Here is a 16,427-nt window from a genome sequence, read left to right as displayed (position 1 = left end):
GTGATCAAAGAAGGGGAATGTAAGAAGGGGGTGGGAGAAGGCGACTGTGAGTGGGAGATCGGAGAATGGGAGTGAGAGTGGGGAATCAGAGAGGGGGAATGTGAGTGGGGGATCGAAGAAGAGGAATGTGAGTGGGGGATCGGAGAAGGGGATTGGAGTGGGGGATTGTAGAAGGTGAATGTAAGTAGGGGATCGGTGAAGGGGAATGTGAGTGGGGGATCGGAGAAGGGGAATGTGGGTTGGGGATTGGAGAAGGGGCAAGTGAGTGGAGTATTGAAGAAGAGGAAGTGAGTGGGGGATTGGAGTTCGGGAATGTGTGTGGGGGATTGGAGAAGGGGAAGTGAGTGGGGGATTTGCAGATTGGGAATGTGACTATGGGATTGGAGAACGGAAATGTGAGTAGTGGATTGGAGAAGGGAAATGTGAGTGGGGGATTGGAGAAGGGAAATGTGAATGGGTCCTTGGAGAAGGGGAATGTGAGTGTGGATTGGAGAAGGGGAATGTGAGCGGCGGAATGGAGAATGGGAATGTGAGTTGGGGACTGGAGAAGGGGCATGTGAGTGGTGCATTGAAGAAGGGGAAATGAGTGGGGGATTGGAGGAAGAAAATGTTAGTGGGAGTTGGAGAAGGGAAATGAGAGTAGGGGTTTGGAGAAGGAGAATGTGAGTGGGGGATTGGAGAAGGGGAATGAGAATGGGTGCTTGGAGAAGAGGAATGTGAGTGCGGATTAGAGAAGGGAAATGTGAATGGGTATTTGGAGAAGGGGAATGGGAGTGGGTGATTGGAGAAGGTGAATGTGAGTGGGGATTGGAGAAGGAGAATGTGAGTTGGGGACTGGAGAAGGGGCATTTTAGTGGGGGATTGGAGAAGGGGCATGTGAGTGGGGGATTGGAGAAAGGGAATGTGAGTGGGGGATTGGAGAAGGGAAATGATTGGGGGTTTGGAGAAGGGGCATGTGAGTGGGGGATTGGAGAAGGGAAATGAGAGTAGGGGTTTGGAGCTGGGGAATGTGAGTGGGGGATTGGAGAAGGGGAATGCGAATGGGTGCTTGGAGAAGGGGAATGTCATTGGGGGATCGGAGAACGGGAATGTGAGTGGGGGTTTGGAGAAGGGGAATGTGAGTGGGGGAGTGGAAAAGGGGAATGTGTGTGGGGCATTGGAGTTGGGGAATGTGAGTGGGGGATTGGTGAATGGAATGTGTGTGTGGAATTGGAAAAGGGAAATGAGAGTGGGGGATTGGAGAAGGGGCCGTGAGTAGGGGATCAAAGAAGGGAAACGTGAGTGGGGGGGTGGGAGAAGTGGACTGTGAGTTGGAGATCAGAGAATGGGAGTGTGAGTTGGGAATCGGAGAAGGGGAATGTGAGTGGGGGATTGGAGAAGAGGAATGTGAGTGGGGGTTCGGAGAAGGGGATTGGAGTGAGGGATTGGAGAAGGTGAATGTAAGTCGGGGATCGGAAAAGTGGAAGGCGTGTGGGGGATTGGAGAAGGGGAACATGAGTGGGTTATTGGAGAAGTGGCATCTGAGTGGGGGATTGGAGAAGGGGAATGTGAGTGGGGCATTGGAGAAGGGGAATGTGAGTGGGGGATTGGAGAAGGGGAAGTGAGCGGGGATTAGAGATTGGGAATGTGACTGTGGGATTGGAGAACGGAAATGTGAGTAGGGCATTGGAGAAGGGAAATGTGAGTGGGGTATTGGAGAAGGGGAATGTGAATGGGGGATTGGAGAAGGGGAAAGTGAGTGGGGCATTGGAGACGCGAATTTGAATGGGTATTTGGAAAGGGGAATGTGAGTGGGGCTTTGGAGAGGGGGTATGTGAGTGGGCGATCGAGATGAGGCCGTGAGTGGGGATTGGAGAAGGTGAATGTGAGTGTGGGATTGGAGAAGTAGAATGTGAATGGGGGATCGGAGAAGGTTATTGTGAGTGGGGGATCGGAGAAAGGGGCCGTGAGTGGGGGATTGGAGAAGGGGAATGTGAGTGGAGGGGAATGGTGAAGGGGAATGTGAGTGGGGGATTGGAAAAGGGGAATGTGAGTGGGGCATTGGAGATGGGGATTGTGAGTGGGGGATTGGTAAAAGCAATGTGTGTGGGGAATTGGAAGAGGGAAATGTGAGTGGGGGATTGGAGAAGGGACCGTGAGTGGGGGATCAAAGAAGGGGAATGTGAGTGGGGGGTGGGAGAAGGGGACTGTGAGTGTGAGATCGGAGAATGGGAGTGTGAGTGGGGAATCGGAGAAGGGGAAAGTGAGTGGGGGATCGGAGAAGAGGAATGTGAGTGGGTGATCGGAGAAGGGGATTGGAGTGGTGGACTGAAGAAGGTGAATGTATGTGGGGGATCGGAGAAGGGAATGTGAGTGGGGGATCGGAGAAGGGGCATGTGGGTGGGGGATTGGAGAAGGTGCAAGTGAGTGGGGGACTGAAGAAGGGGAAGTGAGTGGTGGATTGGTGGAGGGGATTGTGAGTTGGGTATTGGAGAAGGGGAAGTGAGCGGGTGATTGGAGAAGGGGCATGTGAATTGGTATTTGGAGAAGGGAAATGTGAGTGGCGGATTGGAGAAGAGGAATGTGAGTGGGGGTTTGGAGAAGAGGCCGTGAGTGGGGGATTGGAGAAGGGTCCGTGAGTGGGGGATTGGAGAAGGGGAATGTGAGTGGGGGATTGGAGAAGTGTCCGTGAGTGGGGGATTGGTGAAGGGAAATTAGAGTGGGGGATTGGGGAAGAGGAATTTGTGTGGGGGTTTGGAGAAGGTAATGTGAGTGGGGTTTGGAGAAGTCAAAAGTGAGTGGGGGATTGGAGAAGGGGCCGTGAGTGGGGGATCAGAGAAGGACAATATGAGTGGAGGGGGTGTCGGAGAAGGGGAATGTGAGTGTGGGATTGGAGAAGGGGAGTGTGAGTGGGGAATCAGTGAAGGGAAAGTGAGTGGGGGATCGGAGAAGGGGCCGTGACTGGGGAATCGAAGAAGGGGAATGTGAGTGGGGTGTTGGTGAAGAGGACCGTGAGTGGGGGATCGGAGAAGGCGAGTGTGAGTGCGGAATCGGAAAAGGGGAACGTGAGTGGGGCATCAGAGAAGCGGAATGTCAGTGGGAGATCGGAGAACGGGATTGGAGCGGGGATTTGGAGAAAGTGATTGTATGTGGGGGATCGGTGAAGGGGAATGTGGGTGGGGGAATGGAGAAGGGGAATGTGAGTGGGGGATTGGAGAAGGGGAAGTGAGTGGGGGATTGGAGGAAGGGAATGTGACGGGGGATTGGAGAAGGGGAATGTTTGTGGGGGTTTGGAGAAGGGGAATGTGAGTGGGGGATTGGAGAAGGGAAATGAGAGTAGGGGTTTGGAGAAGGGGAATGTGAGTGGGGCATCGGAGAAGGGGAGTGTGGGTGGGGGAATGGAGAAGGGGAATGTGAGTGGGGGATTGGAGAAGGGGAAGTGAGTGGGGGATTGGAGGAAGGGAATGTGACGGGGGATTGGAGAAGGGGAATGTTTGTGGGGGTTTGGAGAAGGGGAATGTGAGTGGGGGATTGGAGAAGGGAAATGAGAGTAGGGGTTTGGAGAAGGGGAATGTGAGTGGGGGATTGGAGATTGGGAATGTGACTGGGATTGGAGAAGGGGAATGTGAGGAGGGATTGGAGTAGGGAAATGTGAATGGGTATTTGGAGAAGGGGAATGTGAGTGGGGGATTGGAGAAGCTGAATGTGAGTGGGGGATTGGAGATTGGGAATGTGACTGGGATTGGAGAACGGAAATGCGAGTAGGGGATTGGAGAAGGGAAATGTGAGTGGGGTATTGGAGCAGGGGAACGTGAGTGGGGGAGTGGAGAAGCGGAATGTGAGTGGGGGATTGGATAAGGGGTATGTGCTTGTGGGATTGGAGAAGGGAAATGTGAGTGGGGGATTGGAAAAAGGGAATGTCGTTGGGGGATTGTCGAAAGGTAATGTGAGTGGGGGGTTGGAGAAGCGAATTTGAATGGGTATTTGGAGAAGGGGAACGTGAGTGGGGCATTGGAGAGGGGGTATGTGAGTGTGCGATCGGAGATGAGGCCGGGAGTGGGGATTGGAGAAGTTGAATGTGAGTGGGGGATCGGAGAAGGGGAATGTGATTGGGGGATCAGAGAAGGGGAATGTGAGTGGGGGATCGGAGAAGGGGAATGTGAGTGGGGAATTGGAAAAGGGGAATGTGAGTGGGGGATCGGAGAAGGGGAATGTGAGTGGGGCATTGGAGAAGGGGAATGTGAGTGGGGGATTGGTGAAGGGAATGTGCGTGGGAGATTGGAAAAGGGAAATGTGAGTACGGGATTGAGAAGGGGCCGTGACTGGGGGATCAAAGAAGGGGAATGTGAGTGGGGGGTTTGTGAAGGGGACTGTGAGTGGGAGATCGGAGAATGGGAGTGTGAGTGGGGAATCGGAGAGGGGGTATGTGAGTGTGCGATCGGAGATGAGGCCGGGAGTGGGGATTGAAGAAGTTGAATGTGAGTGGGGGATTGGAGACGGAGAATGTGAATGGGGGATCGGAGAAGGGGAATGTGAGTGAGGGATCGGAGAAAGGGGCCGTGAGTGTGGGATTGGAGAAGGGGAATGTGAGTGGCGGGGAATGGTGAAGGGGAATGTGAATGGGGGATTGGAAAAGGGGAATGTGAGTAGGGCATTGGAGATGGAGAATGTGACTGGGGGATTGGTGAATGCAACCTGTGTGGGGAATTGGAAAAGTGAAATGTGAGTGGGGGATTGGAGAAGGGGCCGTGAGTTGGGGATCAAAGAAGTTGAATGGGAGTGGGGGGTGGGAGAAGGGGACTGTGAGTGTGAGATCGGAGAATGGGAGTGTGAGTGGGGAATCGGAGAAGGGGAATGTGAGTGGGGGATCGGAGAAGATAAATGTGAGTGGGGGATCGGAGAAGGGGATTGGAGTGGGGGATTGGAGAAGGTGAATGTAAGTGGGGGATTGGAGAAGGGGAATGTGAGTGTGGGATCGGAGAAGGGGAATGTGAGTGGGGGATCGGAGAAGGGGAATACGAGTGGGGTATTGGAGAAGGGGCATGTGAGTGGGGGATTGGAGAGGGGAATGTGAGCGGGGAATTGGAGAAGGGGAATGTGAGTGGGGGATTGGAGAAGGGGCAAGTGAGTGGGGGATTGAAGAAGGGGAAGTGACTGGGGGATTGGAGGAGGGGAATGTCAGTTTGGGGTCAGAGAAGGGGAATTTGAGTGTGAGATTGGAGAAGGGGAGTGTGAGTGGGGGGTCGGAGAAGGGGAATGTGATTGGGGGATCGGAGAAGGGGAATGTGAGTGGGGGATCGGAGAAGGGGAGTGTGGGTGGGGGAATGGAGAAGGGGAATGTGAGTGGGGGATTGGAGAAGGGGAAGTGAGTGGTGGATTGGAGGAAGGGAATGTGACGGGGGATTGGAGAAGGGGAATGTTTGTGGGGGTTTGGAGAAGGGGAATGTGAGTGGGGGATTGGAGAAGGGAAATGAGAGTAGGGGTTTGGAGAAGGGGAATGTGAGTGGGGGATCGGAGAAGGGGAATGTGAGTGGGGAATTGGAAAAGGGGAATGTGAGTGGGGGATCGGAGAAGGGGAATGTGAGTGGGGCATTGGAGAAGGGGAATGTGAGTGGGGGATTGGTGAAGGGAATGTGCGTGGGAGATTGGAAAAGGGAAATGTGAGTACGGGATTGAGAAGGGGCCGTGACTGGGGGATCAAAGAAGGGGAATGTGAGTGGGGGGTTTGTGAAGGGGACTGTGAGTGGGAGATCGGAGAATGGGAGTGTGAGTGGGGAATCGGAGAGGGGGTATGTGAGTGTGCGATCGGAGATGAGGCCGGGAGTGGGGATTGAAGAAGTTGAATGTGAGTGGGGGATTGGAGACGGAGAATGTGAATGGGGGATCGGAGAAGGGGAATGTGAGTGAGGGATCGGAGAAAGGGGCCGTGAGTGTGGGATTGGAGAAGGGGAATGTGAGTGGCGGGGAATGGTGAAGGGGAATGTGAGTGGGGGATTGGAAAAGGGGAATGTGAGTAGGGCATTGGAGATGGAGAATGTGACTGGGGGATTGGTGAATGCAACCTGTGTGGGGAATTGGAAAAGTGAAATGTGAGTGGGGGATTGGAGAAGGGGCCGTGAGTTGGGGATCAAAGAAGTTGAATGGGAGTGGGGGGTGGGAGAAGGGGACTGTGAGTGTGAGATCGGAGAATGGGAGTGTGAGTGGGGAATCGGAGAAGGGGAATGTGAGTGGGGGATCGGAGAAGATAAATGTGAGTGGGGGATCGGAGAAGGGGATTGGAGTGGGGGATTGGAGAAGGTGAATGTAAGTGGGGGATTGGAGAAGGGGAATGTGAGTGTGGGATCGGAGAAGGGGAATGTGAGTGGGGGATCGGAGAAGGGGAATACGAGTGGGGTATTGGAGAAGGGGCATGTGAGTGGGGGATTGGAGAGGGGAATGTGAGCGGGGAATTGGAGAAGGGGAATGTGAGTGGGGGATTGGAGAAGGGGCAAGTGAGTGGGGGATTGAAGAAGGGGAAGTGACTGGGGGATTGGAGGAGGGGAATGTCAGTTTGGGGTCGGAGAAGGGGAATTTGAGTGTGAGATTGGAGAAGGGGAGTGTGAGTGGGGGGTCGGAGAAGGGGAATGTGATTGGGGGATCGGAGAAGGGGAATGTGAGTGGGGGATCGGAGAAGGGGAGTGTGGGTGGGGGAATGGAGAAGGGGAATGTGAGTGGGGGATTGGAGAAGGGGAAGTGAGTGGGGGATTGGAGGAAGGGAATATGACGGGGGATTGGAGAAGGGGAATGTTTGTGGGGGTTTGGAGAAGGGGAATGTGAGTGGGGGATTGGAGAAGGGAAATGAGAGTAGGGGTTTGGAGAAGGGGAATGTGAGTGGGGGATTGGAGATTGGGAATGTGACTGGGATTGGAGAAGGGGAATGTGAGGAGGGATTGGAGTAGGGAAATGTGAATGGGTATTTGGAGAAGGGGAATGTGAGTGGGGGATTGGAGAAGCTGAATGTGAGTGGGGGATTGGAGATTGGGAATGTGACTGGGATTGGAGAACGGAAATGCGAGTAGGGGATTGGAGAAGGGAAATGTGAGTGGGGTATTGGAGCAGGGGAACGTGAGTGGGGGAGTGGAGAAGCGGAATGTGAGTGGGGGATTGGATAAGGGGTATGTGCTTGTGGGATTGGAGAAGGGAAATGTGAGTGGGGGATTGGAAAAAGGGAATGTCGTTGGGGGATTGTCGAAAGGTAATGTGAGTGGGGGGTTGGAGAAGCGAATTTGAATGGGTATTTGGAGAAGGGGAACGTGAGTGGGGCATTGGAGAGGGGGTATGTGAGTGTGCGATCGGAGATGAGGCCGGGAGTGGGGATTGGAGAAGTTGAATGTGAGTGGGGGATCGGAGAAGGGGAATGTGATTGGGGGATCAGAGAAGGGGAATGTGAGTGGGGGATCGGAGAAGGGGAATGTGAGTGGGGAATTGGAAAAGGGGAATGTGAGTGGGGGATCGGAGAAGGGGAATGTGAGTGGGGCATTGGAGAAGGGGAATGTGAGTGGGGGATTGGTGAAGGGAATGTGCGTGGGAGATTGGAAAAGGGAAATGTGAGTACGGGATTGAGAAGGGGCCGTGACTGGGGGATCAAAGAAGGGGAATGTGAGTGGGGGGTTTGTGAAGGGGACTGTGAGTGGGAGATCGGAGAATGGGAGTGTGAGTGGGGAATCGGAGAGGGGGTATGTGAGTGTGCGATCGGAGATGAGGCCGGGAGTGGGGATTGAAGAAGTTGAATGTGAGTGGGGGATTGGAGACGGAGAATGTGAATGGGGGATCGGAGAAGGGGAATGTGAGTGAGGGATCGGAGAAAGGGGCCGTGAGTGTGGGATTGGAGAAGGGGAATGTGAGTGGCGGGGAATGGTGAAGGGGAATGTGAGTGGGGGATTGGAAAAGGGGAATGTGAGTAGGGCATTGGAGATGGAGAATGTGACTGGGGGATTGGTGAATGCAACCTGTGTGGGGAATTGGAAAAGTGAAATGTGAGTGGGGGATTGGAGAAGGGGCCGTGAGTTGGGGATCAAAGAAGTTGAATGGGTGTGGGGGGTGGGAGAAGGGGACTGTGAGTGTGAGATCGGAGAATGGGAGTGTGAGTGGGGAATCGGAGAAGGGGAATGTGAGTGGGGGATCGGAGAAGATAAATGTGAGTGGGGGATCGGAGAAGGGGATTGGAGTGGGGGATTGGAGAAGGTGAATGTAAGTGGGGGATTGGAGAAGGGGAATGTGAGTGTGGGATCGGAGAAGGGGAATGTGAGTGGGGGATCGGAGAAGGGGAATACGAGTGGGGTATTGGAGAAGGGGCATGTGAGTGGGGGATTGGAGAGGGGAATGTGAGCGGGGAATTGGAGAAGGGGAATGTGAGTGGGGGATTGGAGAAGGGGCAAGTGAGTGGGGGATTGAAGAAGGGGAAGTGACTGGGGGATTGGAGGAGGGGAATGTCAGTTTGGGGTCGGAGAAGGGGAATTTGAGTGTGAGATTGGAGAAGGGGAGTGTGAGTGGGGGGTCGGAGAAGGGGAATGTGATTGGGGGATCGGAGAAGGGGAATGTGAGTGGGGGATCGGAGAAGGGGAATGTGAGTGGGGAATTGGAAAAGGGGAATGTGAGTGGGGGATCGGAGAAGGGGAATGTGAGTGGGGCATTGGAGAAGGGGAATGTGAGTGGGGGATTGGTGAAGGGAATGTGCGTGGGAGATTGGAAAAGGGAAATGTGAGTACGGGATTGAGAAGGGGCCATGACTGGGGGATCAAAGAAGGGGAATGTGAGTGGGGGGTTTGTGAAGGGGACTGTGAGTGGGAGATCGGAGAATGGGAGTGTGAGTGGGGAATCGGAGAAGGGGAATGTGAGTGGGGGATCAGAGAAGAGGGATGGGAGTGGGGGATCGGAGGAGGAGAATGTGAGTAGGGGATTGGAGAAGGGGAATGTTGTTGGGGGATTGTCGAAAAGTAATGTGAGTGGGGGATTGCAGAAGCGAATTTGAATGGGTATTTGGAGAAGGGTAATGTGAGTGGGGCATTGCAGCGGGGGTATGTGAGTGGGCGATCCGAGATGAGGCCGTGAGTGTGGATTGGAAAAGGTGAATGTGAGTGGGGGATCGGAGAAAGGGGCCGTGAGTGGGGGATTGGAGAAGGGTAATGTGAGTGGGGGGGAATGGTGAAGGGGAATGTGAGTGCGGGATTGGAAAAGTGGAATGTGAGTGGGGCATTGGAGATGGGGAATGTGAGTGGGGGATTGGAAAAGGGAAATGTGAGTGGGTGATTGGAGACAGGGCCATGAGTGGGAGATCAAAGAAGGGGAATGTGAGTGGGGCGTGGGAGAAGGCGACTGTGAGTGGGAGATCGGAGAATGGGAGTGTGAGTGGGGAATCGGAGAAGGGGAATGTGAGTGGGGGATTGTAGAAGGTGATTTTAAGTGTGGAATCGGAGAAGGGGAATGTGAGTGGGGGATCGGAGAAGGGGAATGTGGGTTGGGGATTGGAGAAGGGGCAAGTGAGTGGGGTATTGAAGATGGGGAAGTGAGTGGGGGATTGGAGAAGGGGAATGTGAGTGGGGGATTGGAGAAGGGGAAGTGAGTGGGGTATTTGGAGATTGGGAATGTGACTGTGAGATTGGAGAACCGAAATGTGAGCAGGGGATTGGAGAAGGGAAATGTGAGTGGGGGATTGGAGAAGGGGAATGTGAATGGGTCCTTGGAGAAGGGGAATGTGAGTGTGGATTGGAGAAGGGGAATGTGAATGGGTATTTGGAGAAGGGGAATGTGAGTGGGGGTTTGGAGGAAGGGAATGTGAGTGGGGGATTGGAGAAGGGTAAGTGCGTGGGGGTTTGGAGAAGGGGCATGTGAGTGGGGAATTGGAGAAGGGAAATGAGAGTAGGGGTTTGGAGCTGGGGAATGTGAGTGGGGGATTGGAGAAGGGGAATGAGAATGGGTTCTTGGAGAAGGGGAATTTGAGTGCGGATTGGAGAAGGGAAATGTGAATGGGTATTTGCAGAAGGTCAATGTGAGTGGGGGATTGGAGAAGGCGAATGTGAGTGGGGGATCGGAGAATGGGAGTGTGAGTGGGGAATCGGAGAAGGGGAATGTGAGTGGGGGATTGTAGAAGGTGATTTTAAGTGGGGGATCGGAGAAGGGGAATGTGAGTGGGGGATCGGAGAAGGGGAATGTGGGTTGGGGATTGGAGAAGGGGCAAGTGAGTGGGGGATTGGAGAAGGGGAAGTGATTGGGGGATTTGGAGATTGGGAATGTGACTGTGAGATTGGAGAACCGAAATGTGAGTAGGGGATTGGAGAAGGGAAATGTGAGTGGGGGATTGGAGAAGGGGAATGTGAATGGGTCCTTGAGAAGGGGAATGTGAGTGTGGATTGAAGAAGGGGAATGTGAATGGATATTTGGAGAAGGGGAATGTGAGTGGGGGATTGGAGGAAGGGAAAGTAAGTGGGGGATTGGAGAAGGGGAAGTGCGTGGGGGTTTGGAGAAGGGGCATGTGAGTGGGGAATTGGAGAAGGGAAATGAGAGTAGGGGTTTGGAGCTGGGGAATTTGAGTGGGGGATTGGAGAAGGGGAATGAGAATGGGTTCTTGGAGAAGGGGAATGTGAGTGCAGATTGGTGAAGGGAAATGTGAATGGGTATTTGGAGAAAGTCAATGTGAGTGGGGGATTGGAGAAGGCAAATGTGAGTGGGGGATTGGAGAAGGAGAATGTGAATGGGGGATTGGAGAAGGGGAATGTGAGTGGGGCATTGGAGATGGGGAATGTGAGTGGGGGATTGGTGAATGGAATGTGTGTGGGGAATTGGAAAAGGGAAATGTGAGTGGGGGATTGGAGAAGGGGCTGTGAGTGGGGGATCAAAGAAGGGGAATGTAAATGGGGGGGTGGGAGAAGGGGACTGTGAGTGGCAGATCGGAAAATGGGAGTGTGAGTGGGGAATCGGAGAAGGGGAATGTGAGTGGGGGATTGGAGAAGAGGAATGTGAGTGGGGGATCGGAGAAGGGATTGGAGTGGGGGATTGGAGAAGTTGAAAGTAAGTGTGGGATCGGAGAAGGGGAATGTGAGTGGGGGATCGGAGAAGGGGAATGTGGGTGGGGGATTGGAGAAGGGGAACATGAGTGGGGTATTGGAGAAGGGGCATGTGAGTGGGGGATTGGAGAAGGGGAATGTGAGTGGGTCATTGGAGATGGGGAATGTGAGTGGGGAATTGTAGAAGGGGCATGTGAGTGGGGGTTTGAAGAAGGGTAAGTGAGTGGAAGATTGGAGGAGGGGAATGTGAGTGGGGGATTGGAGATGGGGAAGTGAGTGAGGGATTGGAGATTGGGAATGTGACAGTGGGATTGGAGAACGGAAATGTGAGTAGGGGATTGGAGAAGGGAAATTTGAGTGGGGGATTGGAGAAGGGGTAGGTGCGTGTGGGATTGGAGAAGGGAAATGTGAGTGGGGGATTGGAGAAGGGGAATGTCGTTGGGTGATTGTCGAAAGGTAATGTGTGTGGGGGATTGGAGAAGCGAATTTGAATGGGTATTTGGAGAAGGGGAATGTGAGTGGGGCATTGGAGAGGGGGTATGTGAGTGGGCGATCGGAGATGAGGCCGTGAGTGGGGATTGGAGAAGGTGAATGTGAGTTGGGGATTGGAGAAGGGGAATGTGAGTGGGGGATTGGAGAAGGGGAATGTGAGTGGGGGGGAATGGATAAGGGGACTGTGAGTGGGGGATTGGAAAAGGGGAATGTGAGTGGGGCATTGGAGATGGGGAATGTGAGTGGGGGATTGGTGAATGCAATGTGTGTGGGGAATTGGAAAAGGGAAATGTCAGTGGGGGATTGGAGACGGGGCCGTGAGTGGGGGATCAAAGAAGGGGAATGTGAGTGGGGGATTGGAAAAGGGGCCGTGAGTGGGGGATCAAAGAAGGGGAATGTGAGTGGGGGGTGGGAGAAGGGGACTGTGAGTGGGGAATCGGAGAAGGGGAAGGTGAGTGGGGCAGCAGAGAAGGGGAATGTGAGTGGGAGATCGGAGAAGGGGATTGGAGCGGGGGCTTGGTGAATGTGAATGTATGTGGGGGATCGGAGAAGGGGAATGTGAGTGGGGGATCGGAGAAGGGGAATGTGGGTGGGGGATTGGAGAAGGGGCATGAGTGGGGGATTGGAGAATGGGCATGTGAGTGGGGAATTGGAGGAGGGGAATGTGAGTGCGGGAATGGAGAAGGGGAATTTGAATGGGGGATTGGAGAAGGGGAATGCGAGTGGGGGATTGGAGAAGGGGAATGTCAGAGGGGGGTATTGGAGAAGCTGAATGTGAGTGGGGGATCGGAGAAGGGGCCGTGAGTGGGGAATTGGCGAAGCGGAATTTGAGAGCGGGATTGGTGAAGAGGAATATGAGTGGTGGATTGGAGAAGAGGAATGTGAGTGGGTGATTGGAGAAGGGGAATGTGAGTCGGGGGGATTGGAGAAGTTGAATGTGAGTGGGGCATTGGAGAAGGGGAATGTGAGTGGGAGATTGGAGAAGAGGAATGAGAGTAGGGGATTGGAGAATTGGAGTGTGAGTGGGGGATTGCAAAAGGGGAATGTGAGAGGCGGATTGGATAATGGCCATGGGAGAGGGGGACTGGAGAAGGAGAATGCGAGTGGGGGATTTGAGAAGGGGAATATGAGTGGGGGACTGGAGAAGGGGAATACGAGCGAGGGATTGGAGAAGGGGAATGTGAGTGGGGGATCGGAGAAGTGCCCGTGAGTGGGGGATTGAGAAGGGGAATGTGAGTGGTGGATTGGAGAAGGAGAATGTGAGTGGGGGATGGGAGAAGGGGAATGTGAATGGGGGATTGGAGAAGGGGTATATGAGTGGGGGATCGGAGAAGATGCCGTGAGTGGGGGATTGGAGAACTAGAATGTGAGTGGAGAATTGGAGAAGGAGAATGTGAGTGGGGGATCGGAGAAGGGGCCATGAGTGGGGGATCAGAGAAGGGGAATGTGAGTGGGGAATTTGAGAAGGGGCCGTGAGTGGGGGATTGGAGAAGGGGAATGTGAGTGGGGAATCGGAGAATAGGCCGTGATTTGGGGATTGAAGATAGGGTAGGTGAGTGGGGGATTGGAGAAGGAGAATGTGAGTGGGGGATGGGAGAAGGGGAATGTGAATGGGGGATTGGAGAAGGGGTATATGAGTGGGGGATTGGAGAAGATGCCGTGAGTGGGGGATTGGAGAATTAGAATGTGAGTGGGGAATTGGAGAAGGAGAATGTGAGTGGGGGATCGAAGAAGGGGAATGTGAGTGGGGAAATTGAGAAGGGGCCGTGAGTGGGCGATTGGAGAAGGCGAATGTGAGTGGGGGATCGGAGAAGAGGCCGTGATTTGGGGATTGAAGATAGGGAATGTGAGTGGGGGATTGGAGAAGGAGAATGTGAGTGGGGATTGATTAAAGGGACTCTCTGTGGGAGATTGGAGAAGGGGAAAGCAAGTGGGGGATTGGAGAAGGGGAATGTCAGAGGGGGGTATTGGAGAAGCTGAACGTGAGTGGGGGATCGGAGAAATGGCCGTGAGTGGGGAATTGGCGAAGCGGAATTTGAGTGCGGGATTGGTGAAGAGGAATATGAGTGGTGGATTGGGGAAGGGGTATGTGAATGGGTGATTGGAGAAGCGGAATGTGAGTCGGGGGGATTGGAGAAGGTGAATGTGAGTGGGGCACTGGAGAAGGGGAAAGTGAGTGGGGGATTGGAGAAGAGGAATGAGAGTAGGGGATTGGAGAATTGGAGTGTCAGTGGGGGATTGCAAAAGGGGAATGTGAATGACGGATTGGAGAAGGGGTTGGGGGAGGGGGACTGGAGAAGGAGAATGCCAGTGGGGGATTGGAGAAGGGGAATATGCGTGGGGGACTGGAGAAGGGGAATACGAGCGGGGGATTGCAGAAGGGGAATGTGAGTGGGGGATCGGAGAAGAGGCCGTGAGTGGGGGACTGGAGAAGGGGAATGTGAGTGGGGCATTTGAGAAGGGGCCGTGAGTGGTGGATCAGAGAAGGGGAATGTGAGTGGGGATTGGAGAAGAAGAATGTGAGTGGGGATTGGTGAAATGGAATGTGAGCAGGGGATAGGAGAAGAGGAATGAGATTGGATATTTGGAGAATGGGAATGTGAGTCGGGGATCAGAGAAGGGGCCGTGAGTGGGGTTTCTGAGAAGGGGCTGTGAGTGAGGGATCAGAGAAGGGGAATGTGAGTGCAGGATCGGTGAAGGGGAATGTGAGTGGGCGATCGGAGAAGATGCACTGATTTGGGGATTGGAGAAGGAGAACCTGAGTGTGGGATCGGAGAAGGGGAATGTGAGTGGGGGATCGGACAAGGGGAATGTGGGTGGGGGATTGGAGAAGGGGCATGAGTGGGGGATTGGAGAATGGGCATGTGAGTGGGGAATTGGAGGAGGGGAATGTGAGTGCGGGAATGGAGAAGGGGAATTTGAATGGGGGATTGGAGAAGGGGAATGCGAGTGGGGGATTGGAGAAGGGGAATGTCAGAGGGGGGTATTGGAGAAGCTGAATGTGAGTGGGGGATCGGAGAAGGGGCCGTGAGTGGGGAATTGGCGAAGCGGAATTTGAGAGCGGGTTTGGTGAAGAGGAATATGAGTGGTGGATTGGAGAAGAGGAATGTGAGTGGGTGATTGGAGAAGGGGAATGTGAGTCGGGGGGATTGGAGAAGTTGAATGTGAGTGGGGCATTGGAGAAGGGGAATGTGAGTGGGAGATTGGAGAAGAGGAATGAGAGTAGGGGATTGGAGAATTGGAGTGTGAGTGGGGGATTGCAAAAGGGGAATGTGAGAGGCGGATTGGATAATGGCCATGGGAGAGGGGGACTGGAGAAGGAGAATGCGAGTGGGGGATTTGAGAAGGGGAATATGAGTGGGGGACTGGAGAAGGGGAATACAAGCGAGGGATTGGAGAAGGGGAATGTGAGTGGGGGATCGGAGAAGTGCCCGTGAGTGGGGGATTGAGAAGGGGAATGTGAGTGGTGGATTGGAGAAGGAGAATGTGAGTGGGGGATGGGAGAAGGGGAATGTGAATGGGGGATTGGAGAAGGGGTATATGAGTGGGGGATCGGAGAAGATGCCGTGAGTGGGGGATTGGAGAACTAGAATGTGAGTGGAGAATTGGAGAAGGAGAATGTGAGTGGGGGATCGGAGAAGGGGCCATGAGTGGGGGATCAGAGAAGGGGAATGTGAGTGGGGAATTTGAGAAGGGGCCGTGAGTGGGGGATTGGAGAAGGGGAATGTGAGTGGGGAATCGGAGAATAGGCCGTGATTTGGGGATTGAAGATAGGGTAGGTGAGTGGGGGATTGGAGAAGGAGAATGTGAGTGGGGGATGGGAGAAGGGGAATGTGAATGGGGGATTGGAGAAGGGGTATATGAGTGGGGGATTGGAGAAGATGCCGTGAGTGGGGGATTGGAGAATTAGAATGTGAGTGGGGAATTGGAGAAGGAGAATGTGAGTGGGGGATCGAAGAAGGGGAATGTGAGTGGGGAAATTGAGAAGGGGCCGTGAGTGGGCGATTGGAGAAGGCGAATGTGAGTGGGGGATCGGAGAAGAGGCCGTGATTTGGGGATTGAAGATAGGGAATGTGAGTGGGGGATTGGAGAAGGAGAATGTGAGTGGGGATTGATTAAAGGGACTCTCTGTGGGAGATTGGAGAAGGGGAAAGCAAGTGGGGGATTGGAGAAGGGGAATGTCAGAGGGGGGTATTGGAGAAGCTGAACGTGAGTGGGGGATCGGAGAAATGGCCGTGAGTGGGGAATTGGCGAAGCGGAATTTGAGTGCGGGATTGGTGAAGAGGAATATGAGTGGTGGATTGGGGAAGGGGTATGTGAATGGGTGATTGGAGAAGCGGAATGTGAGTCGGGGGGATTGGAGAAGGTGAATGTGAGTGGGGCACTGGAGAAGGGGAAAGTGAGTGGGGGATTGGAGAAGAGGAATGAGAGTAGGGGATTGGAGAATTGGAGTGTCAGTGGGGGATTGCAAAAGGGGAATGTGAATGACGGATTGGAGAAGGGGTTGGGGGAGGGGGACTGGAGAAGGAGAATGCCAGTGGGGGATTGGAGAAGGGGAATATGCGTGGGGGACTGGAGAAGGGGAATACGAGCGGGGGATTGCAGAAGGGGAATGTGAGTGGGGGATCGGAGAAGAGGCCGTGAGTGGGGGATTGGAGAAGGGGAATGTGAGTGGGGCATTTGAGAAGGGGCCGTGAGTGGTGGATCAGAGAAGGGGAATGTGAGTGGGGATTGGAGAAGAAGAATGTGAGTGGGGATTGGTGAAATGGAATGTGAGCGGGGGATTGGAGAAGAGGAATGAGATTGGATATTTGGAGAATGGGAATGTGAGTCGGGGATCAGAGAAGGGGCCGTGAGTGGGGTTTCTGAGAAGGGGCTGTGAGTGAGGGATCAGAGAAGGGGAATGTGAGTGCA

The sequence above is a fragment of the Carcharodon carcharias genome, chromosome 6 (genome assembly GCF_017639515.1).
Source record: "Carcharodon carcharias isolate sCarCar2 chromosome 6, sCarCar2.pri, whole genome shotgun sequence".
Taxonomy (NCBI): domain Eukaryota; kingdom Metazoa; phylum Chordata; class Chondrichthyes; order Lamniformes; family Lamnidae; genus Carcharodon; species Carcharodon carcharias.
This window is presented reverse-complemented; position numbering follows the sequence as displayed.